This window comes from Aegilops tauschii, chromosome 6, assembly GCF_002575655.3.
Source record: "Aegilops tauschii subsp. strangulata cultivar AL8/78 chromosome 6, Aet v6.0, whole genome shotgun sequence".
Classification (NCBI taxonomy): domain Eukaryota; kingdom Viridiplantae; phylum Streptophyta; class Magnoliopsida; order Poales; family Poaceae; genus Aegilops; species Aegilops tauschii.
The window spans coordinates 68557957-68583982 of NC_053040.3; the positions used below are offsets into that span (position 1 = coordinate 68557957).

At 54.1% G+C, this 26026-nt stretch overlaps 1 long non-coding RNA gene across 1 annotated transcript; it reads left to right on the forward strand.

Moving 5' to 3' along the window:
- Positions 1–5695: 5695 nt before the first annotated feature.
- Positions 5696–8664, forward strand: LOC123494322 (uncharacterized). Its single transcript, XR_012187176.1, has 3 exons — positions 5696–6721; positions 7933–8033; positions 8522–8664. It is a non-coding gene; the product is annotated as an uncharacterized lncRNA (long non-coding RNA).
- The last annotated feature ends 17362 nt before the right edge of the window (positions 8665–26026 follow it).

Here is a 26026-nt window from a genome sequence, read left to right on the forward strand (position 1 = left end):
AAATCCCGAGCCCCATACTAAACTTCGTCATACGCATGACCCCCGTGCAGATCATATCTGCAATGCCCTTTCATCTGCGAATTTCATCTTTCTTTTGACTACGGGAGAACCCAAAGAACTGATAGCACTTCCATGATCAATCAGGATCACGGATTGCCAGAACTTTGTCAAATTCCACCATGCTGTCTCGAGATTGAGCAAACGCAAATTCTAGGGAAGCAACAAGAACGTCGGGTAACAGATTTCATCTGTCACCCGCATAAATAATTTTCAGCAATAGATCTCATCCACTCAAAAATTATATTATGCAATACCCATACATCTCTATGTATTCTAGATCGCAACCTGCATCTACGCATAGCACGGCTCATGATGCCACTGATGGGGTAACGCAGCAGAAAACAAAAAATTCCGACCTACGCACCAGCCCAGGACCATTATGGAGACTGCATACAAGGTTTGATCTTTTTCGTTACCGACTCGTAGCGCAGCGGGAAGTAGAGTCGATGACGATCTGCGGTGCAGATCCCCGCAGCTAGGATTTACAACCTCCCAACCGCGAGGATGTATACCCTCATCTTCTTCTCAGACAGCCCTCCGGGAGGCGGTCGAATAGCCCCCCGGACGGTGTCGCTGACAGCCCTTCGGGAGGACCTTCGAAACTCGAACGGTCACTCGGACAGCCCTTCGGGAGGACCTTCGAAACTCGGACGGTCACACGGACAGCCCTTCGGGAGGCACTCACGAACTAAGACCGAAACTACGATCTCTCTACAGAGTTGCACACATCCGGTGTCATCTATCCGGCAGGGCTTCGCCGTCCAGAACTAGTTCCCACCGGAACCCAGACAGCCTTTCGGCTCTACGAAACTATTTCGCTGGGAGGGAGAGAGAAGCCAGATCATGCATGGCACTTGTATGTGAGAAGGGATGATTCTTTAGGCAGCCCCCTCCACCCCTATTTATAGGCCAAGCCCAAGGGTGGCTTCTCCAAGAAGCCAAGGGGGAAATACCAAAAAGGCCCTCAAGGTGGCTTCTCCAAGAAGCCAAGCAAAAAGCACTTTCACTATTCATGACGACATTTTTCAGCGTCCGTTCGAACTGAAAATATTTATGTGGGCTTAGAACATTTCCAGTACCCACTAAAATAATTTTCAACGCCGTTCCGAAACAATTTCGGTTTAGTGATTTTCATCTGCGAAAAGCAAACAAGAATGCGTTTTCACTATTCATGAAGACAATTTTTCACGTCCACTAAATCCGAAAATATTTCTGTGGGTCTTAGAATAATTCCAGTACCCACTAAAATGATTTTGGATTCGTTCTGAAACAATTTCAGATTAGTGAATTTCATCTGCGAAAAACAGCCAAAGCGGTGCCGGCAGCTCCGAAACATTTTCGGTTTTTATTTCTGAAAATTCCAAAAAGTTTCCAGAATGATTCTGTCACCCTCCAAGAATTATCAGGCATGTGCCGAAACCATTTTGACTTAATGGCATACCCTGAAACAACTTTTTCGGTTTCACCGAAACTCATCCGGTGACCTCTCTCTGCGGTACGATTCCGCTGTCCGAAACTTTTCAGTGTCCGAAACTTTTTCGGTGATTTTCTCTCAGACTCCCTGTCTAGTATTCAGCAGATAGATGACCCTTAAGCATGTGACCCTATAGGTTCGGTGAAGTATAGACATGACCTGGAACCCCTTCCGATCAATGATCAACATCGGAGCCGTGGACACCCATATTGACCCATATACCCACACGAATGAATATTCGAGTGAACCTCCAGTTGAGGTGAGCTATTCCTGTTGCTTCACGATATATCACAAACACCTGAGGTGAGATTTATTGCATCCCCGTGGGCCAACACTTTGTCCACTATGCAAGTTACCTCGTTACCGGTTTTGTTCTCGTTTCTCGTTTCGTGTTCCGGCATCCCTGTGATCAAATCACAAAGTGTCTGGCCAGACGATGATGGACACCGTAACACCAAGTGGGCCCGAGTATATCTCTCCGTCGTCGGAGGAGCAAATCCCAATCTCAAGCTATCAAGTTACTTAACATACTTTCCCATGAACCCGTAAGCCGCCGTAATAGCCATCCAGTTACGGATGACGTTTAACAAACCCCAAAGTTCATGAAGCAAGCATGAAGAAACTCGATACTCTCATGGTCTAAGGAATTATGCAAACATTAACTATCTCTGTGTTATAAACCATTAACTTGTGACGAATGTATCTCATAGCATAGCATCAATTCAGGTCGATTCAACACAAATGTCCTTCCTGACATTGTGCCCTCAAAGTTGCTTGGCATAGACATGCCCATGATTGGGAAAACATAATCATCATGCAACACTTGAGCTAGTCTTAGAGGCACGACTAGGAATACATTTTACCGTTTATTATTCCACACGTGCATATGGGTTCTCCCCAGAGCCTTTATGGATATACGGGCTCGGGAACCACAACAGTTATAGCATGGAACATAAACATAATTATGAACAGGGAGATAATCAATAACATTTATTATTGCCTCTAGGGCATATCTCCTACAGGTACATCAAAACATATAAACTCATAATATAACTGTCATCGAAACGTTAAGCGTGCGGACCCTACGGGTTCGAGAACTATGTAGACATGACCGAGACACGTCTCCGGTCAATAACCAATAGCGGAACCTGGATGCTCATATTGGCTCCCACATATTCTACGAAGATCTTTATCGGTCAGACCGCATAACAACATACGTTGTTCCCTTTGTCATCGGTATGTTACTAGCCCGAGATTCGATTGTCGGTATCTCAATACCTAGTTAAATCTCGTTACCGGCAAGTCTCTTTACTCATTCCGTAATACATCATCTCGCAACAAACTCATTAGTTGCAATGCTTGCAAGGCTTAAGTGATGTGCATTACCGAGAGGGCCCAGAGATACCTCTCCGACAATCGGAGTGACAAATCCTAATATCGAAATACGCCAACCCAACAAGTACCTTCGGAGACACCTGTAGAGCACCTTTATAATCACCCAGTTACGTTGTGACGTTGGGTAGCACACAAAGTGTTCCTCCGGTAAACGGGAGTTGCATAATCTCATAGTCATAGGAACATGTATAAGTCATGAAGAGAGCAATAGCAACATACTAAACGATCGAGTGCTAAGCTAACGGAATGGGTCAAGTCAATCACATCATTCTCCTAATGATGTGATCCCGTTAATCAAATGACAACTCATGTCAATGGCTAGATCTTTGATCAACGAGCTAGTCAAGTAGAGGCATACTAGTGACACTTTGTTTGTCTATGTATTCACACAAGTATTATGTTTCCGGTTAATACAATTCTAGCATGAATAATAAACATTTATCATGATATAAGGAAATAAATAATAACTTTATTATTGCCTCTAGGGCATATTTCCTTCATGTCCAACACGAAGATTCTTGCCATCGAGGAATCTCTTCCACCCAACTGAGTTTAAGTGTGTGCGATTGTCCGTGTCCACGCGGTAAGTACAGGTTGTGACGGAGCCCCTTGCGGTAAGGCGTAGTCCAGCTGAGCCTTCTTCATCAGGCTCGATACCATAACTCACAGATAGGCTCTTTGCCAATTTCTGAATAAGAAAAACATATCAATTAATAAATAGCCTCGCACATACTCTTGCAAATAGGCATATATGGATTATCTACACTATTAATAGTTTCTTAGATTCTACACTAATAAGCATGTGATCGAACTCTACACTAAAGCATATCGTCGACTAGATTCCACACAACATATCATTGGACTCTACACTAAGCATATCATCGGATAATTTGCATTTGTAAGTATAACATATCATATCATGTTGATCGACCATGGTACTTGTCAGGCGGGTCACGAATGGCACCCCGACAAAGTCAGCACGTAGCAGAATTATGTCCCATAGGTTGCACACCTCCTCCTCCTCGCTCAGCCTCATTCTTTGAGCTACGATGGCTTCATGAAGTGGGTCCTCATCATCCTCATCGAGTGGGTCCTCATTATCTTCATCATCTTCCACCAGGTTGATATAAATGACAGCTAGTTTGGATCTTTCTGCTCTGAAAGAGAAGCTGATCAACTCACCACCGGTAAGACGCATGCGGGCGATGAAACGGGCCCATCCATCTCCTCCAATCTGCGACATATTGCGTCCTTTCTCGATCTCCATAGTGTACGGCCCCCCAGGAGCCTCAAATGTCACAGTGTCTCCTGTCAGCTTGTTGAATTTCAACCTCACATTGCATGGGACGATCTGTGTAAAAAAAGCAAAATGACACAATGCAGTAATGCCAACATTAAAAATAAAATAATTGTTACATTTCATATAATTTCATACCGCCGCATGACGAAAACTCGGCTGGAAGTAGATGTCGAACAACTTGCTAGTTGCAAGGCTGCTGGCGCACCTTGACTTGCACAATCGACATGGTGGTGGTGGTGGTGGCGCCATTTTCCTAAAGCAATATGAGTAAGGATTAACGATCCACTTCACAGGAAAGAAAAAAAATTGTTAAATCAAAATGTTCTATAAATCAACTAAATCAACTAGCCTATTAAATTAACTTGCCTACTAAATCAAAATGTTCTATAAATCAACTAAATCAACTAGCCTATTAAATCAACTTGCCTACTAATCAACTAAATCAAAATGTTCTATAAATCAACTAAATCAACTAGCCTACTAAATCAACTAAACCAAAATGTTCTAAATCAACTAGCCTACTAAATCAACTAAATCATATGAACTAAATCAAAATGTTGCATATGAACTAGTCTACTGAATCAAAATGTAGCAGGGAGGAGGGGTTGTGGATGGAGGAGGGAGGAGGGAGGAGGGAGAAGGAGGGGCGACTGGAGGAGGGAGGAGAGAGTAGGACGGAGGAGGAAGGGCGGAACGAGGAGGGGCCGGCTGGCGGCGAGTCGAGGGAGGACGGAGGAGGAGGGCGGTAGCGAGTCCAGCGAGGAGGAGGAGTTGACGGCGGCGCAGAGGGAAGAGGGGTAGGCGACGGCGGCTGGCGGGGGCGCCGGCGGCTGGCGGGGGAGGACCGACGCGCGGGGGGGTTGAGGGGGTGATGGAGTGAGTGTGAGTGTGAGTGTGGATCAGATAGATGAGATAGAGGAGAGCGTGGGGGTGGTAGATAACTAGTTTTAGCAGTAGCGCTCTAAAGGTAAAGGCGCTACTGCTAAACTACCTAGCAGTAGCGCGCTCCGAATTAATGCGCTGCTGGTAGAACTAGGTTCACGGCGGGGTCGTGGGAATTATAGCAGTAGCGCGGCTTAGAGGAGGTGCGCTACTGCTACGTTTATTTCAGCAGCGAGTACTGCCGGAGCGCGCTACTACTACATTGCAGCAGCGCCTTAATTTAAAACTCGCTGCTTGTAAGATCCTGTGTGTAAGCTTTTCCCTAGTAGTGAATCCTGAAATAAATCCAGGAATAATGTGACACTACTTGGAAAACGGCTATAGCTAATATGGACATTAATAGCGCACTATGTATCTGGTGCGTCATTAGTGGCCATTTTATTAATGGCGCACCTACTATGTGGTGCGCCATTACAAGTTTTGTCCTGACCCCACACCCCTCCCCAGACTTAGCAGTGGCGCAGCAGTAAGAGATACGCCATTGCTATCTATACGTATGGCGCACCCTACCATTGCGCCATTGCTATCACCCCTTATCCCCTCTCTCTAGTCACGTTCTCTCCCCTCCCCTTCCTCTGACACACCCACCCACCTCCCTCGACTTCGATCTAGATCGGGAAGCCCCGGCCGCCCGCCTCTTCCTCTCCCTCCCGACCACGGCGAGCCACCTTCCACGACGAGCAATCCGAGGAGCTCCGCCTCCCTCCTTCTTCTCCCCCACCCCCACTGGCGACGGAGGCGAGGTGAAAATTCCCCACCAACCGGAGCGCTTGCCTGCCGATGGAGGTCTCAGCCAGGCTCCGCCCGCCGTCTCCCGCCTCGACGGCGCTGCCCCGCCACGGCGGAGGGTCCCTGCGGCGGCTGCTCCCTTCGGCCCGGCCCGCCTCCCGAGCGGTCTCCGCCAAGATGCTTCCCTCCTCCCCTATCTTGTGGGTTGCGGGGCGCCGGGGGGGATTAATCGGTTGGATCGAGCTCGAAATGCGGCGGCGGCGCGGCGGGCGGGGATCGGGCGGCGATTTGGTCAGAGTTTGACTTTTTCCCTCCCCAGCCGCCGCCGCCGTGGACTCGAGCCGCGCTGCCTACTTTTTTCTCGCGCGCGTGGAATTCGCCTGATTTGGACTGGTGGATCACCTACCCCGGCGCGTCCGGCCAGCTCGGGAACGTATAGGCGCCTTCCGAGAGCTGCTCCCGTAGGCTCTGCTGGATCGGCGGCGTGCTCGTTTTGCTTTCCTCTTGCCATATCTGAATCACGCGTGCGCGCGCGCGCGCATTGATCGGAATTCGGGCTGCACTGCTAGAGCGGCCGTCAGGTGACCGGGGCGGTGCGGTGCTGGCCTTAGGACCCCGATTCTTCTAGATCGCCGTTCAGCCTGCTTGATTTTTACTACTACTACTTAATCATGATCTCTTGCATCAGCGCTGTGCTTACCTTGTGTGTTGTAAATGCAGAGAGGTAGCTGGGATGGAATTTTGGCGATTTGGTGCATTCTGTTGAGCTTCTGCTCCCTAATTTTTCCACTGATTTCTTAGTGGAATGGAAGGTGAAGAAGGTAGGCAGGGCTTGTATGCTCCATAGGTTTAGCACTTAGCTAGTAGGAGTATACTCTAAGGAAGGGGGGGATTCTGAATTTCTGGCCTCTGATAATGAGACCGGGTTACAGAAATGAGTGCGACTGCACCAGTAAGCTTTTGCGGTGACCATGGCCGAATAGGCTAGGGGTTAGTGCATTCCATCATATGCCCTGCACTTCCCGAAATGGTTAAAATGCCAAGAAAGAGCTGCTGCCTTACGTGCTGGCCCTGGTTGCCAGGAAAAATTGGTGCCTATGCAGTATGGGCCCCTACAAAATGATCTTTGTATGTGTGTCGATTGGTTAGGACGAGAATCAATCAAAATTGTTTTGCTACCACGTTATGAGTGTGAGCTATGTGCCTGGTGCTTATTCAGATAACTATGTTTGTTTGTCAATTGGTCGAGCATTGTCAAATCATATTGAAGAAAGAGCAAGCGTCTGTTCCCTTTAATGATAGAATCTTATGCACATATGCAGTACTATGAAATATCAGAGCTATTTTGGTAAGATTGATAAGTAGGTTGTAGCATTGAAAACATGACAATGCCGGTAGTACTATCAATGGTTCAGTCAGCGCCTCAACACCGTCTGCACTACTTCTGATATTGTTTTTCAGTAGCTTTTTTCTGCACCTTTTTCTATCAGTTCTTAGTGCTGCTGCCCCATGAACACATTTTTTTTTTAATTTGACTGTACATTCAAATGAAGCCTTTTCTAAGTATACACTCCAAAATTCAGTTAACAATAGCTTAACTGAATTTTCTGTTTCTGAATTTATAAACTCACTTTATATTCAGTTTATAAATTAACAGTAGCTTCAAAATTAAGTATCATTCGCATGGATCAATTGTTATTTTATTTTGTGGGGGCTAAAGTTCAGATCATGAATAATGGCATTACAAGTGAACTTGGCACAATTACACATGTCCTGAACCTCATAGAATCTGACACTAGCAAGTCTTCATTGGCATGCAAGTACTACTTTTACATTGTCATGACAGGAACAATTAATTTGACATGTATCATTGGTACTGCTAAAACATTTCGTTCATGTTTCAACAAATTTGGTGAAGACCACTTCATATGTATTTTGCATATATGAATTATCTCCTGTTGCTTTCTAAGATGTTAGTTCTTTCAGTTCTAGCCCTCCTATCTTTAATTCCTGGCTGCTGGACTACCTGCAGGACAACGAGTTCATCTGCGGCAGCTATCGCTGTGAGCAGTCCATCCGCGACGCACTCCGCAGCGTCTTCGCCGGGCACAACGAGATCCTCAATGTCTGGAAGTAAGTCGCCGGCCATCTGTTTCCTGATGAATTTTCTTTCTAGCTCAATGTGATCGGATCTGACTAGTACGTTCAGATTTGCTCTTGTTTTCTTTTCAAATAGTACTAGTAGTCTATATTCCAGCTGTGCGACTACCTGTAGCCACTTGAACCGATGAGAATTCTTCAAGCCTACCTATAGCCACTTGAACAGATGTCTATCTCAGATCTGCTCATCTAAAAAATCCAAGTGGAGTAGTATACTGGTAGTATAGTATAATAATATTATCAAAAGGTAAATGCCCTGATTATTTAGCTCTGTCAGATAAATACTCGTCGAAAGTGGGCTCCTATCAAAATTCATTTCCATTATAATCTTACTCATACAATATTCACACCATGTAATTCTGGAAATATATGCTCATATCTAGTTCTGCATAAAAAATGACAGTATTGACATGTTATAAATAGTTTGTTTGTCTTTCTGTTTATTTTGTTACATTTTGCAGGGATAAAGTGAAGAAAAAGAAGAAAAGATTACTAGAAGATTAGTTTTAGGATTTTCTTTTATTTCCTTGCATTTTTCCTTTTATTGGATACTTGTAAAGACATTGTAATATTCTTACTATAATAAAATTATGATTCTATTTCATTTTTTGTTTTTAAATTATTTCTCCTTATAGGTTGTTTTCTATAAATTTGGATTTTTTTGTTTTCCAAATACATTACTAGTGGCGCATTTAAGCCCTTATTAGTGGCGCACCTTCCTTTATTACTAGTGGCGCACCTATAAGGCTATTAGTGGCGCACCTGGGGGGAATACCAGTGGAGCACCTAACGGTTAGTAGTGGCGCACCATGTGATGCGCCACTGGTATTTGGATTACCAATGGCGATTACTAGTGACGTGTTAATAGTGGCGCACCTATAGTGCGCCATTAATAGCAAAAACTGGTGCGTTACTAACCGCCTTTTTTCTAGTAGTGCGAGCACCAGTACTTGAACACCCTGATGGGCTGAGGATACCACTGTCTCTCTAACCATCCAACCACGGGTTGGTTCACGACCTGTTTTAAAAACTACGCCTACAAATTTTAAACCTACACCTAGAAATACTCCCACACACGCGTCACACCCACATTAAGCAAACTCGTCTATGTAGTATCGGTTGGTTACATTAAAACACATTCTCGATTCTCTTGAGAGGTAACATGTTGGATTTTATTTTATTTTGGTTTTCATTTTTATTTCTTTTTCCTATCGTTTTCTCCTTCCATTTTCCCTTCTCCTTTTTTACATTTTTTGTCTTTTCTCACTTTCCTTTTTGACACATATTAATGATTTTACAAAACCATGAATATTTTTAATCCACAAACATTCTTTTGGTATAAGTGAACACTTTTAATTATACGATGAATATCTTCTGAAATACAAGATGAATATATCTTTAGTGTATGATGAGCATTTTCTAAATAGATGCTAAATATCTTGTTAATACACAATGGCCATTTTCGAAATGCATAAATTTTTAAATACTAGATGAACATTTTCTTTAAATGCCCAAGAACTTTTTTAACACCAAATGAACATTTTTGAAATACACATCGAATATTTTTAAATTCATCATACATGTGAACTATTTTTGAAATACCTGATGAACAAATTTTAGGTACACGATGAATATTTTCTAAATTCATGACGAACATTTTAAAAATACATAAAGAACACTTTTTAAATGCCTATTGAACCTTTTTTAATGCCTATTGAACATCTTTAGTACATATAGCAACAATTGGAATATGGTATTTTGGGAGCTTTCCTAGCGAGGATGCATGCATGAGGGAAATTGGATGTGCATGCCTATGGGAGTGCGCTGGTGATCGTGAAATCACCATGGTGGGAATGCACGGTGTTGTGGATCGCAGCATGCACATGAGCGAAGCACAGTTTAAAAAGCCAAACCAGTGATCGAACCGGCGAGGCGGCCGGTTCAGGTTTTTACCAGCCAAACTGCCGGTCCACCAGCCGGTTCGATGTCTGGTTCTTTATACCATAAATAATACATTTTGTGTACTAGTGTTATAGTAAATAAATGTAAAATACGATCATTTACTTAAATTTGACAAGAAAGATGGCTAGCCAAGATGTTTATTGGGCCAAATGTGTAACTTACGCGTCTATATCTAGCATCCTGGGTTTGAATTCTTTTAGACATAGGTTATTTTTCAATTTTGGGTGTGATACTGGTTCAACCACCGGTTTTATACCTTCGATTCATGCAAAAATTGGCCGGCTTACATGGTTTTTTGGGTCCAATTGCCTGTTGGCCTTTTTAGCTTAAAAACCGATAGAGGCATCGGTTCCGGGTTTTTTCGGTCCGGTTTTTTAAAGTATGGAGCGAAGGGTTGCAGCCGGCAGATCTAGAAATGACGTTCGGCTAGTCAAGTCCAGGAGGAACTCCGGAGACTCCACACAGCAACTCTGCGCCTGCAAGGTTGCACTGGTTCGATGGATATTCTATTTCACAAACTAGTAGGGATGGTAGAGTGGGATCGGTTTAAAATTTTGATCGTCGAGTTAGGGTGATTTGAGGTTTTATAAACATTTTATTCGCCAAAAAATTGACACTCAGCTAATCTCAATTAGTGCATTAGACAACAACTACCCACTGCTGAAAATGTCAGAGTGGCGGTCTACGGAAACCCCCCTTGCAAATTAAAATAGAATGATCCAGAAATATTGACCTGCTTGGACAGTAGAACCAGCTCCACGGACCACAGAATAATGGACACGGCTCCCCTGACGTGCCGTTGGCACACTGACAGGTGGACCCGGCCCCACGTCAGGGGTGCAGTACGTCAGACGATCTGTTTCCCAGAATAACCTAGGCGCTTTCATGTAGCATAGCAAAGGGAAAAACACAGAAGTTGTTATATCTTCCTGAGACGCAAAGCAAGAGTGATTAAGTATGTACACACTCTGTTCTTGATGCCTCACAAGCCCAGATGGTTATCGCAGAACTAAAAAGGAGGGGATGCTAAACTACGATCCACCCCGACGAGCTTTGTATAGCAGTACTCTACCCTAGGGGATGCATGCAACTAGTAGAGCATCATACAGCCCACCTGGTCTATTTGATTTATTTATCACCATCACAAGAGCTCTCTCCTACTCAGTGTATGTATATCTAAGTAGCAAACAATAAGTAGTGACTAGTGTAAATTGGGGAATTGCTTAGTTGCTAGTACTACTTTTTTTCATTGTTCTTATGTGAGCCAACAAGCTTTATTTTGAAATCAGGAAATAAAGTATTCGTGATCCACCTGTACTCTCTGCACGGAGAGATCGGAAGCAATAAATCTACCTTGAAACCAAGTACTATAGTAGTTGGTAGAAATGTCGTTTTTTTTACATAAGAATGGGAGAAAGGTGGCCGTCCTTGACTATGAGGGTGTCAGCATAGCCGAGGGCCTCCCATGTGACGTAAAATGAAGGGCCTGGTAGGAAGTGTGTTTTATCCCTAATAACAAGTAAGGGCATCTCCAGCCGTTTGGCCTCCCTAGGGCCATTTTTTTCACCAGCGAGAGGTGAGCCGGTGAAAGTTTTGGGCTGGGGGCTTATTTATTCCCAGCCGGTCCCCCACCCCATGTCTTTTCCTTGCTTTTTATTGGTGCACGCCGCATGCTGGTCTTGCTTCATTTGTGGCCCCGCCGCATGCACATGGGAGAAAAAGAGAGGAGAGAGGAGAGAGAGATCCACTAGCCCCACAGTCAAGCCATGCAAAAGAGTACCGCCGGTGTCCCCAGCTGCTCCCCAGGGGGCTAGGTTTGGGGTGGGTTCGCCGGTGCTATTTTTGGCCAAATCCGGCGAAAAAAAAGCTCTTGGGGGCCTGACTGAGGCATTTTTCTTTGGCCAGCGTCAAAAAAGTGGTCCCGGGGGCCTTGTTGGGGGGACAGGTGGAGATGCTCTAATAATGTAAGTGCAATGAACCCGATCTCAACTAGTTCACGGAAATTTACCTTCAAACTTTTCGGCACAATGCAAGCACCCAAATACAATGCACACAAACATGTGTCGCACAAAGCACAAACCTTTCCCACGTTCTTTTTGCTCTATCGGATCCCATTCCTATTGACATCGAAACCACGTCTTACATTTTTTTCGACCACCACCACCAATAATAGTAACTATGGGCGATACCTCCTCCTCGTGCTAACCCATGACGTTTATCTTTGTTGTTGTAAATAATAAATCTTCATTTCCATTTTTATTCTTCAATTTCATTACGACTGTACAACAGAAGACTCACGAAGTAATATGTACAAATCATGGAGTCCAAAACATTTCAGAGAGGATATTATAAACAATATAAAATTCACAGTGTAGACAAAAGTAAGCCTGAAAGTATAGTACAAAAACATACAAATCGTAATTTACTTCTAATGAGTTTATGAATAACTATTATTCAACAATGTGTTGCATTTGAGTATAAAAAATCCATGATTGCTCATATTAAATTAATATACATCAACCTTTCCGAAGCAAACTGATACAAATTTGCTAAGATCGTCACACGTGAAGCAAAGTGCAGATTTTTTTCTTTTTATTATACATCTGATCCTGTGCATGCACTACTGCAGGATACTGCTAACGCGACACTACGATCAAAGACCCTTTGCCAAAACTTTGTGCGATGCAATAATCGCAAACGGTGGTGTAAAAAAAGTCAAAAAAGGTGCAAAACTTTTGCGATGACGGAGCCATCAAACACGGTTCAGATTTTAGTTGCGTGTGCGATGCAGGACATACGGTTAATCCATTCAAACTGTCTGCGATGAGGAAGAACAACAGAAACGGGCGGCCATATCAATGTCTGTGCGATATACGGCATACGGTTAACTCAGACGAACTGTTTTCGATTAGGGAACACAATAGAAACGGTTCAACTTAACAAGATGTGTGTGATATGCGGTATACAGTTCACATGGATGAACTATTTGCGATGAGCCAAAAGAACACACACGAGTTGTGTAAACAAGATGTGTGTGATACGTGGCAAACAACCGACTCAGATGAATTGTTTGCGATGATAAATTACAACACAGACAGTCAATACAGTTACTTCGTGTGCGATTCTGTGTGTACAAAAAACTTTGAAAAATGCAAACTAGTTGCTTGCGGATTGCGGTGGCGGAGTACCGCACATGATGCGTCTGCGAGTACTCGTGTGCGATGATTAGTATGCTACACATACATTTCCTTATGTAAACATGTGTGTGAATTTGCAATATGGACAGTTAATATGCAAATGCCTTCTGGACATCGGGCACACGCTTAAACTCAATGAACTGTATACGATACTAATACTGTCGGGGGGATGGACCCCAGGCAGGCAACGGAACCCGGATCCTCTTCAAAAACAACGGGGCTGGTACCGCCCCTCAATACCGGCGCGTGCTTGGCCGGGTCGCTCGACCCGGTCAAACCCCGCAAGCCGGCCAGACTAGCCGACCCGGCAAGACACGTCGACTCGGCCCCAACAACTGGCGCAAGACAAGCCGAACCCGGCACGGCCAAAGCCTCCTTACCAAGCCAGCGCCACCCATGGCGTGCTACGCAATCCAGCCGCGGGTCAACTCCCGTCCCATCCAGGCCGTATGATGGGGACGAGACTTCAATCAATGATGACCGGGGCAACAGTGCCCCGCCCATGCCTCTGGTCAGCAGGAACGTGGCAATAGTGCCCCTCACCTACCCGCTGACCAGGGCCGGCATGGCAACAGTGCCCCCACCCTCACCGCTGACGACAGCAAGCGGCAACCTGACGGAGAGCACTGTACACGACTCGACTCGGCCACGCCCTGACGATCGACAAGACGGTGCACGGTCCCCCTAGGCTTGCGGGGCCCGCACCTAGGGGAACCCGGCGAACCACAAGCCCTCAGCGGGGCCCAGCCCGGGACCCCGGACACCGACAACACGGACCCACCGACTTATAACATTACCATTGTACCCCCGAGGGGTTGGACTATAAAACCCCGGGAGCCCACGATCATTCGGGGGCGAAGCAGGAGGACTAGCCGCAAAACAGCAGCATCGGAGAGAAGGAGCAGCCCAAGCCTTGGCCAGCTTCCTTCCTCCTCCATACAGCTCCAGGAGCAACATTGTACTATCGATCATCCAACTATACTCGGCAGGACTAGGGGTATTATCTCTCCGGAGAGCCCCGAACCTGGGTATGTCCGGCGTCCCGCGCCCGCTCATGCCAACCTCGCCTCTGGGGCCCACCAGCGCCCTCGAGCTTCCTCCTCTCTTTAGCCATCCCTTGGCATTTGCTGTGCGCCCACCACGACAGTTGGCGCCCACCGTGGGGAAGCTCGAGGAGCTGGCCGGGAGCATGCTTCGGCGGGGCCCTTCTCCTACGCCGACGAGTCCGTCGCGCTGGCGGACGACGTCGTCGGCGCGCTTGTCGCCTCCTTCGCCGCGCTGCACATCTCCGATGCGTTCGCGGTCGACGAGTACCCCAGCGAGGTGCTCAGCTACTCCGACTCTCCCCTCTCCCTCGGCGGCGGCGTCTCCGCTGGGGCAATGGACATCCATGTGGAGGTTTTCGTCACCGGCGACGGCGCCTCCTCCTCGTCGAGCAAGACAAGGAAGGCTGCCGAAGCCAGGGCCGCAGCGGATCGGATCGAGCCGTCCGACCCATTGCGCGCCACGATGCAGAGCCTCCGCATCCCTATCAGCGCCGACGCCGACGCCACCAACATTGTAGAGGCCCGAACCCAGCTCGAGGAAAGGCGCCAGCAGATGCTGGACCTATCTGAGACGCTCGCCGCCACTCAGCGTCGCCTGGACGCCGCTCAGCTGGAGCGCGACGCCGCCTACGGATTCACGCCCACCGCAGCCGAGCCAAGCCGGGTCGCCGATGTGCGTGCCCGTGGAGGAGCGATCGGCCGGGCCCTCGGCACCGTCCCAACCGTCTACGAGACCCCAGCGAAGAACATGCGCGCTGCCCAGGCAGCCGTAGTCGGCCTGGACCAGCTCACGGGTGAGGAGCTGAAAAAGCGCATCGGGCGGATGCGTGAACTCCTCCACGCCGTCAACACCCAGTAGGACCGCCTCAACCAGCTCGCCAAGCCGGCGGGATCCGGCTCCGCCCGCCTGGGCGGGCCCGGCGAACTTCTGCACACCGCTTCCTTGCCACCCGGCGAGGCGCACTCCGGCCGAGCCCGGGCTCGGCGCGATCCGGCCGCCACAGCCGCCGGCGGATTGGGCGACGAGCCCGTCCTAGAGACCCAGCGCGGACCCGGCCAGCATGGCCGGCGTCCAGCTCCAACCGACCCGCCCCCCCGTGGCCTGGCCGCAAGTCGACTCGGCCCGCGCGCAATCGACGACACCGACGCTCGCCACCGCCTCGATCAGCTCGCTCGCTCCCTAGAGGTGGAGGAGAGCGGCGCTATCGGGCCAGCGTGCTTCGGCCCGCACATCCGGGAGGAGCCCTTCCCCAAAGGATTCATGCTCCCCCGCGACACCCCCAAGTACAACGGGACGGTGAAGCCAGAAGACTGGCTCACCGACTACACCACGACCATTGGCATCACCGGTGCCAATCGTCGTCTCGCCGTGCGCTACGCACCGCTCATGCTCCAAGGGTCGGCCCACACGTGGTTGAACAGCCTGCCGGTGGGCACCATCAACACGTGGGTGGATTTCGAGGAAGCCTTCGTCCGCAACTTCACGGGGACCTACAAGCGATCCGGCCGCCCTAGCCAGCTCGCCATGTGCGTGCAAGGGCCTACGGAGACCGGTCGCGAGTACCTCGCACGCTGGACCGAGCTTCGGAACAGCTGCGAGGGCGTCCATGAAGTCCAGGCGATCCAGTACTTCGTCAGCGGGTGCCGAGATGGCACCCTCCTCAAGCACAAGCTCTTACGCTCCGAGCCGGCCACCATGGCCGCGCTCATGGTGACGGCGGACAAGTACGCCAACGCGGACTCCGCCATGAAGATCCAGGTGGCGCTGGATGAAGCCGGCAAGGCGAAGCCGGTTCCCCCTCCGAAGCCGGCCGGCGAAAGCAGCCGGCAGCAGCATCACCAGAACAACAAGCGCAAGGCCGACCAGACGGCGCCGCGTCACAACAAACGGCTCGTCGCGGCCACCTAGCCCGCGGCGGACCCGGCGGCGAAGCGCCGGCAAATCGGCAAGACGGCATGGCAACCCGCCATGAGCTTCGAGTAGATGCTCGACGCCCCCTGCAAGCACCACAGTGGCGCAAGACCCTCCACGCACACGCTTCGGCAGTGCGCCATCACCAAGCGCAACATGAGGGGCGACGTCCCGCCCCCTCCGACTCCGGCTCCAGGCGCGGGACAGCCGCCTCCGCCTCCACCGCCGCGTCCAGCTGGCGGCGCGATGCGCGACAACACCTACCCGGACCAGAGCGCGGCCTACGTCGTCTTCACCAGCCTTGGCGACGACAAGCGCAGCGAGCGCCTCCTTCGGCAGGAGGTGAACATCATCGTCCCGGCCAAGCCGGAGTTCATGCATTGGTCGGATCGCCCGATCACCTGGACCCGGGAGGATCACCCGGCAGTCATGCCGAGCCCGGGTGGTTACGCCCTCGTCCTCAACCCCACCATCGTCGCGCGGCGCACATGCAAGTTCTCCCGAGTCCTCATCGACGGCGGCCGCAGCATCAACATCCTCTACCGCGACACGATGACCAAGCTCGGCCTCAAGGCCGAGGACCTGGAGCCAACCCGAACGATCTTCCACGGCATCGTACCCGGCCTCTCCTGCTCTCCCATTGGCCGGGTCCGGCTAGATGTCCTGTTCGGTGACAGCAGCCACTTCCGGTGCGAACCGATCTGGTTCGAGGTGGTGGACCTGTCCAGCGCGTATCACGCGTTGCTGGGCCGGCCCGCGCTCGCCAAGTTCATGGCGGTTCCCCACTACGCGTACCTGGAGATGAAGATGCCGGGTCCCAAGGGCCTCATCACCGTCGCCGGCGATTACCGCAAGTCCCTGGAGTGCGCCCGAGACGGCGCCAAGTTGGCCGAGTCGCTGGTCATTGCCGAGGAGCGGCGCCAGCTCGACCGGATCGTCGCCCTGGCAGGCGAGGCCTCCACCGCGTCAATCCCGACCCCGGACCCGGCCGACGAGGCCGGCTTCAAGCCCTCCAAGGAGACCAAGAAAGTGAAGCTCAACCCAGAAGACCCCAGCTGCAGCAAGTACGTTGTCATAGGCGCCCGCCTCGACAGCAAATAGGAAGGCGAGCTCGTCGACTTCCTCCATGAGAATCGGGATATCTTCGCATGGACCCCCAAGGACATGCCGGGTATCCCGAGGAAGTACGCCGAGCACAAACTTCATGTCCGCAAGGACGCCAAGCCTGTCCGTCAACCCCTGCGACGATTTTTCGAAGAGAAGAGAAGAACCATTGGTGAAGAGGTCGCCAAGCTTTTGGCGGCCGGCTTCATAATGGAAGTGTTTCACCCCGAGTGGCTGGCCAATCCAGTCCTCGTCTTGAAGAAGAACAAGACCTGGCGCATGTGTATCGACTACACCAGCCTCAATAAGGCCTGTCCCAAGGATCCGTTCGCCCTCCCGTGGATCGACCAAGTCATCGACTCGACCGCCAGGTGTGAGCTCCTGTCCATCCTGGACGCTTACTCCGGCTACCACCAGATCAAGCTGGACCCGGCCGACGCCCTGAAGACGTCGTTCATCACGCCCTTTGGGGTGTATTGCTACATCACCATGTCATTCGGCTTGAAGAACGCCGGCGCCACCTTCCAGCGCTGCATGCAGAAATGCCTGCTGCCGCAACTCGGCCGCAATATCCACGTATACGTGGACGACATCGTGGTGAAGACCAAGCAGCACCTCACGCTCCTCGACGATTTAAAGGAAACCTTCGCCAACCTCCGCGAATACAAGGTCAAGCTTAACCCGGAAAAATGCGTCTTCGGCGTCCCGGCCGGAAAGCTACTCGGCTTCCTCAACGCGGCATTGAGGCGAACCCGGAGAAGATCAAGGCCATCGAGCGCATGCGCAAGCCGGCTCGGCTGCGCGATGTCCAGAAGTTCACCGGATGCTTGGCCTCGGTCAGCCGGTTTCTAAGCCGGCTGGGCGAGAGGGCGCTACCCCTGTACCAGCTGATGAAGAAGACGAGCCCGTTCGAATGGAACGGCAAGGCAGACGAGGCCTTCCAAGACCTCAAGCGCATGCTCTCCACCGCACCAGTCCTGGCCGCGCCGACCGACAAGGAGCCGCTGTTGCTCTACATAGCCGCGACCTCGCGGGCGGTCAGCACGGTGCTGGTGGTCGAGCGACCAGAGAAGGGCAAGATCCAAGCCGTGCAGCGCCCAGTCTACTACCTGAGTGAGGTGCTCTCCATTTCCAAGCAGAACTACCCACATTACCAGAAGATGTGTTACGGCGTGTACTTCACCGCCAAGAAGCTGAAGCAGTATTTCCAAGAGCACGTCATCACCGTGGTCCGCACGGCGCCTATCGGAGAAGTCATCGGGTGCCGGGATGCCTCTGGCCGGGTTGCCAAATGGGCGATCCAGCTAGCCGGCCACACCATCCTCTACGAGCCCCGCACCGTGATCAAGTCTCAAGCCCTGGCTGACTTCCTCGTCGACTGGACCGAGACCCAGTACTTGCCACCGCCTCCCGACTCGACGCATTGGCGCATGCGCTTCGACGGGTCCAAGATGCGACTCGGCTTGGGGGCCGGCATCGTACTGTCGTCCCCGAAGGGCGACCGGCTCCGCTACGCGCTCCAGATCCACTTCGCCGCCTCCAACAACGTCGCCGAGTACGAAGCCCTTGTGCACGGCCTCCGGCTTGCCAAGGAACTCGGCATCTGGCGCATCCTGTGCTACGGCGACTCGGACCTGGTGGTGCAACAATGCTCCGGCGAATGGGACGTCCACGACTCCAACATGGCAAGCTACCGCTTCCTCGTCCAGAAGCTGTCCGGATCATTCGAGGGCTGCGAGTTCCTCCACGTCCCGCGCGCGGAGAATGAAGCAGCCGACACGCTCGCCAAGATCGCCTCGTCACGACAAGCCATCCCGTCCGACGTCTCCCTCGAGCACCTGTGCAAGCCGTCCGTCAAGCCGTCGCCGGACTCCGAGTCCATCCACGTTCCAGACGACCCGGCCGCACCTCAACCCGGCCCGAGGACTGCTGAACCCGGCCCGGGGGCTGCTCAGCTCGACCCGGCCACCATCGTCCCGGACCCGGCCGTCGCCATCCCCGACCCGGGGGTTGCTCAACCCGGCTCGGGGGCTGCCGACTCGGAACCCACCCTGGTGGCCGTCTTCGCCGTGGTCACGGCTCCATCTTGGGCCCTCCCAATATCAGAATTTTTGGAGAACGGGGTTCTCCCCATGGACGAGACCGAAGCTCGGCAAGTGCAGCGCCGGGCGTCCGCCTACATCATCATCAACAACGAGCTCGTTAAACGCAACTCCACCGGCGTGTTCCAGCGCTGCGTCGAGCAGGAACGGGGCATCGACATCCTCCTCGACATATATCAGGGCGAGTGTGGGCACCACGCCGCATCACGATCCCTGGTGGCCAAGGCGTTCCGCCACGGCTTCTACTGGCCCACGGCCCTCCAAGACGCCGAGTCGCTCGTCCTCAAGTGTGAGGGATGCCAGCGCTTCAGCAAACGCAGCCGCCAGCTGGCGTCAGCACTCCGCACCATACCGATCGCTTGGCCCTTCGCGGTCTGGGGACTCGACATGGTGGGACCCTTCAAAACTGCCCGAGGCGGCATGACGCACTTGCTGGTGGCAGTGGAAAAATTCACCAAGTGGATCGAGGCAAGACCAATCAAGAAACTGGACGGGCCAACAGCCGTCCGGTTCATCAAGGACATAGCGATGCGCTACGGCATGCCGAACAACATCATCACCGACAACGGCACCAACTTCGCCAAGGGCGGGCTCGAGCAATACTGCTCCGTCTCCGGCATCCGCCTCGACCTGGCCTCCGTTGCGCATCCGCAGTCCAACGGGCAGGTCGAGCGGGCCAATGGACTCATCCTGTCCGGCGTCAAGCCGCAACTCGTCGAGCCGCTCATCCGCTCACCGGCAGCTGGCTTGACGAGTTGCCAGCCGTTCTCTGGAGTCTACGCACCACGCCGAATCGGTCGACCGGGTTCACCCCGTTCTTCCTCATCTACGGAGCCGAAGCCGTCATCCCGACCGACGTCGAGTCCGACTCGCCGCGCGTCGCAATGTACACCGAAGCCGAAGCCAGAGAAGCCCGCGAAGATGGCGTCGATCTGCTCGAAGAAGCACGCCTCCTGGCGCTCAGTCGCTCGGGCATCTACCAGCAAGGCCTGAGGCACTACCACAGCAAGAAGATCAAGCCCCTCGTGTTCCGCGAGGGCGACCTCGTCCTCCGACTCGTCCAAGAGCAGGCAGGCCAGCACAAGCTGTCCCCTCCATGGGAGGGCCCATTCATTGTGAGCAGGGCCTTGCGCGACCGCAATGCCTACTACCTCATCGACGCACGCAAGTCAAGGAAGCGCAAGAAGGACACCGCCGGTGAAGAAACAACCCGGCCGTGGAATGCGGAACTCCTCCGCCCGTTTTACAGTTAGCCACACGAGCGTATGTATCATCGCCTTTTGTAAACGCATGAAACTATGGGGTCCTCGAAAGAGACTCGGGGGCTGCCTTCTGTCGACTAATTTATTGCGTCCCTATTTTCTTGCATCACTATACCACTGAACCCGGCCACCGGTCCGACTCGCTCGACCCGGGGGCTCGGGGGCTGGCCGGCTCGGTCGCTACCCCGCCGCCTTATTTGGTGATTCCTGATAAAGTTAGGATGCCGCGGTCCCCCACTTCGCCCTAAAGCCACAGATCCAGCTTTGGCTGTCGGCTGGCAAGCACAACGGGCCAAAGCTCCTTTACGCTTCATACACTAAGCCAAAGGTTGCCGGGTCGACCAACCCGGCCCACTGTTCATCAAATGAACAGCCGCACGACCGGCCGCTCGCCAACCGGCTTTGCCGGATTGCCGCCAGCCGGCCCAGTGTGTGTTTCGGTCGCGCTCAACGTTTCGAGGGACCCAAGTCCTACGCGCTCCTCTCAAAGAACCGAACTCCTTGTCACGGACCGAAGCCTTGGCCGTCTGACTCACGGGAGGGGGGGGAGGTTTGAGAAAGGAAAAGCGCATGAAATCGGTCAAAAAATGGAAGGCAAAAAAGCAAAAGCACCCACAACATCTACACAAGTATTTAAGAAAAGGACCACGGCCCGAGTTCATTACACCCTAAAACCCCCAGTGGGTGGGTGGACCTGCTATTTAACAAGTTTTACAACAAAGTGTCTCAGGCATCTCCAGCGCCGCGTCGCGACATCGACGACTCTCCCCTCGCGGCCTCCGGGTCCGGCGAGGTGCCGGTGCCCTCCTCAGCATCCGTGTCGCGGTAGACGCCCGTCTCCTCCGAGCTCCCCTCCGGATCGTGGAGGAGCAAGCCGTAGTCGTCGCCGTCCACGGCCCCGCCATCTTCCATCCGCTCCGGATGGAACTCGTCGTGGAAGGCGAACTCGATGATGTAGCTGGCCCGGGAGGCGATCCGGCCGGCTTGCTCCTGCAAGAGCTACTCCGAACCGGCCCGCTGGCCCATCAATGCGTCCAGCTGCAGGTCCGGATGCCAGGACAGCACGAACGGGAGCGCCATCTCAGCACCGGCACGAGCGGCGGAGACGCGCCACTCGCCAAGCCGGTCCGGCCCCATCTCCAACCAATGCGCCAGGCGCGAGAAGCTGCTCGGTTGGACGGAGTCCGGCATAGGGTCGCCGTCATTGCGGTACCGACCTGGGACAGCCGCCCCAACTGCGTTCCCAGGACCTGCAGGTGGGCCTCAGCGGCAGCGATGATCTCCGGGAAGGTCCAGGCCACCCGCGGATCCGTCCCGGACCCAACGACGCCGGTCGGGTCGCGCTGATAGCGGACGGCTTCCTCCGGCAGCCGCTGCATCTCTGGGAAGGCCCCTACTGCAAAGGAAGAAGTGAGTTAGAAGAAGAACAACAAGAAAGAAAGGCCGAATCCCGACCCGACGAACAACAAGAAAAAGCACTTACTAGAGAAGGACTCTTCCAGGTGCTGCGCCTCAAGCAACGTACTACGCCGCTCCCGCTCGATGGCACGATCGCGCTCCTCGAGCGCCTTCTCCAGATCAGCCGCCTTGGCAAGGGCCGCCTTCAGCTCGGCGTCCTTGTCTTCGGCCGCCTCGCGGCGACGGGCCTCGTCCTAACTGGCCCCCTCAGCCGTGGTGACCTGCCCCCGCAGGCGATCCACCTCGGCCTGGAGCCGGCCCTTGTCACCGGCCAGTTGGCCGCGCTGCTGGTCTGCCTCCACCAGGGCCTGCTGCGCCTCTGCCACCTTGGCGGCTTCCACCTTAAGGAGCTCCACCTCGGCCTCGAGGCGGCTCTTGTGATCCACCATCTGCTCATGCAGCCGGTTGGCCTTGTCGAGAGACCGCCGAGCCGCGGCCGCCTTCGCCCTCGCCTACGCCGCCCCGACGCCAAGACGGCCGGTGTCGGCAACGAGCCGGTCGTAGTGATGACCCGCCCGGAGCAGACGAGCCCGCCAGGACAGCACCTCGGCTACAAAAAAGGACTCAGCAGAAGAAAAAAGCAAGACTTAAGATTTGGCCCAACTGTTGCACAGTTGGCCCGAATCTCGGGGGCTACACCCAGTGGGTGCGCTAGCGCGCCCCCACTAGAAAAGATGACAAGAATACCTGCGGCGACGCGGAGCTCCTCCTCCTTGGCAGCAAGCCACTCCACGAGCTCCCGGTGCTTGCCCAGGAGACGATTGTAGGCGGCGACCCGGAAGGCGTCGAGATGCTGAAGAAAGCAGAAATCAGAACAAGGCCAACACTCTAAAGATTCGACCCAACTACTACGTAGTTAGCCCGAACCTCGGGGGCTACACCCAGTGGGTGCACTGGCGCGCCCCCACAAAGAAGAAAATTGCAAGAAGACTTACCAGAACGGCGCGCTCCAGGTCGCGCGACCGCTCCACCTCGGCCTGGGCGAAGGCCTCAAGCCGTTCTGTCCGGCCTCGCAGGCGGCGGCTGACGGCGTCCAGCACCGCCTCCTCCTGGGTCTGAGGCCCGAAGACAACGACGCCCCCGCTCCGCGCCGGCTGCGGCACGACAGCTCGGCGCTCTCCCTGCCGGGGCACCAAGGCGTACTCCCCGCTGGCCACTCGCGACGTGGCCAGCACCTCCTCCGGGATGCCCTGCGTCGCCGTCTCCGACCCGTACGCCGGGACGCCCTGCGTCGCCGTCTCCGGCCCAGCTGCCGGGGTGACCTCCGGCACCGCCGCCCGCGGTGCCTCCTCCAGAACCGGCGGCGCCTCCGCCGCCGCCGCCCGCAGCATCTCTTCCAAGATGACGCCGCCTCCACCACCATCAGTCCCCGCTCGCTCGGCCACGTCTGCCCGCGGCGGGGTGTCATCCTCCACCTCCACGACCCCCCAGTCGGAGGTCACCACCTCAACCCGGCCTCCACGGCCACGCTCCCTCACCGACGATGGCTCAAAGACCGTCGCCGCCGCCACCGTGCCCTCCGGCATCTCGCACCAGACCGGTCCGCGCCGGGTCGCGCCCATGCCGCCGCCACGTCAGTCCAAGCCTGGACCGACGCCGCCTCCAGCTCCGCCTCGGCCCGGTTCCTATCCCGCCAGGCCAGTGCTTCGGCGTCATTCGGATCTAGGCCGAGGTCCGAGTCGGCACGTCCCTCCACCTCGGCCTGGTCGGCAAGGTCGGACCGGCTCCTGCGGAACATGGCCCCTTCGGCAGTCGCGGCTTCCACCGCCGCCCTCGCCAGCGCGATTGGCGACCTGAAGAAGAAGACAGAATGAGCAGAAAAGAAACAGGACTAGCTCAAGGAAAAATCTGAGCGCAACCGAGAGATGAAGCTTACCCTGCCAAGACCGGGATCGGGGTTGGGCTCCCGTGCCCGCCGCCGCGCTTCCTCTTGGCCGGCCTCCCGGCCCCGGCCGGGTCCGCCGTGCGCTTCGGGGCCCGGGGTCGCGGCGCGACGCTGTCTTTTCTATGCGGGCGGCCATGCGAGGACCCGGCTCCGCCGCCCGCGTCGCCGCCTCCCCCGCCCAACACCACTACACCGACAACTGGCGTCAGCGCCGACCGTTCCGTGCCGCGGTCAGCAATTCAAGACACATGAAGAAAAACACGAGACTTACCCGCGCCACGCCCAGCGCCGGCGCCGGACTCGGCCTCCTCCTCCCTGCCATGAGCCACGGGCTCCTCTGGCGCCACCGGCTCCACCTGCGACGGGGCCCGGGCGTAAGGATGCCGAATCGCGTTCAAAAGTACCCCCCGCGTCGCGTCAGTTCGGATGAGAAGGTGCACAGCAGCAAAGTAAGAAGACCAGACACTCACCTGCGGCGCCGGGTTAGACCGGCTGTACGGCGCCTTGCCGAACCACCAGTCCTCCCCAAGGTTGGCCTTGGAGATGTCGTTCACGCCGCGCGTGACCTGCTCCGCGGACAGCCGCGTCGACCCCATGCGGTTGGGGTCTTGAAGGCCGACCATTTCGCCGATGAGGCAGGAGCGCCCCTGAAGCGGAAGGACCCGGCGCATGATGAACACGGCAAGGAGGTCGGTGCCGGTGAGCCGCTCCTGTGTGCTCATCACAGTCACCCGCTCGCAGAGATTAACGATCTCCTGCGACGGGCGCTTGGGCGAGTAGCCCCAGTTCGTCTTCGCCCGCGGCGGTGCGATGGCGAAGGCCGGAAGGTCGATGCGATCCGCGCCAAGGTTGCGGACGTAGAAGAATGATTTCTGCCACTTCTTGGCAGAATCCTCCAGCAGGATCTTGGGGAAATCCGCCCCCGACCACTTCGAGATGACGGCGGCGCCGCAATCGGCGAACTCCCCGGCCGACGGTTCCTGCTGCTTCAAGGAGAAGAAGCGCGCCCAGAGGTCGATCGTAGGCTCGACCCCCAAGTACCCCTCGTAGAGGGTGACGAAGCCGGAGAGCTAGACGATGGCGCCGGTGCCAAGATGATGCGGCTGGAGCCCGAAGAACTCCAGGAACGCGCGGAAGAAGGTGCTCGCCGACAGCCTGAACCCGCGCTCGAAGTGCGTGAGGAAGACCACGCGCTCCTGCCCCTTGGGCCGAGGCCTCTGCTCGCCGCGCGGCAGGCGGACGGCGATGTCCGTCTCCCGCGGCAGGTGCCGCGTCGCCCGGAGCTGGGTGATGTCCTGGGAGGTGACGTTCGAGCCCATCCAGGAGCCCGATGGCAGCGACATGATCGAAGGAAGAAGAAGGAAGATGGACGGCGAAGGAGTTCTGCTCGGAGCAGCGGGTGCCGCAGTGCGTCAATTGCAAAGAGCGGAGCGAGAGAAAGGGACAGGAGGGCGCGAGCGAGAATAATGTCCGCCGCCCTCCCGCCTCTCGATTTATAACCCTCGGTTTGAACATGGGGAAGTGGGGAAGTGGGATCGTCTGCATGCGCCCGTTCCACTACCCCGCAATAAGTGCGCACGTACACGCGCAGTAACTGCCCGGGGAAGAGCAACCGGCCCCCGGACGCCGCAATAAATCCGCGTGCTTGGGCCGAGGGCGCGCGGCGGTGGGCCCCAGCCCGTCGCCCGGTCCCGTCATGCGCATGGCCTGTCAGGCCCCTCCGACTTCCGGGCACCACGTGGCGCCCGCGCAAAGCCAGAGGGATTGCCCCAAGATTCGGCGGGCTTCTCGGTCCCCGCCACGACCGAGACACCGTGATCCGGTTTCCGAGAAAACCGGCACACAGTGGCTGTTGCCGGACCCGACGCTCGCAGAATCCACCTTGCGTAAGGGGGAAACTGCAAAGGCCCACTCATCCGAAGACGGCGGACCTTCACAGCTTCGGGGACTACTATCGGGGGGATGGACCCCGGGCAGGCAACGGAACCCGGATCCTCTTCAAAAACAATGGGGCTGGCACCGCCCCTCAATACCGGCG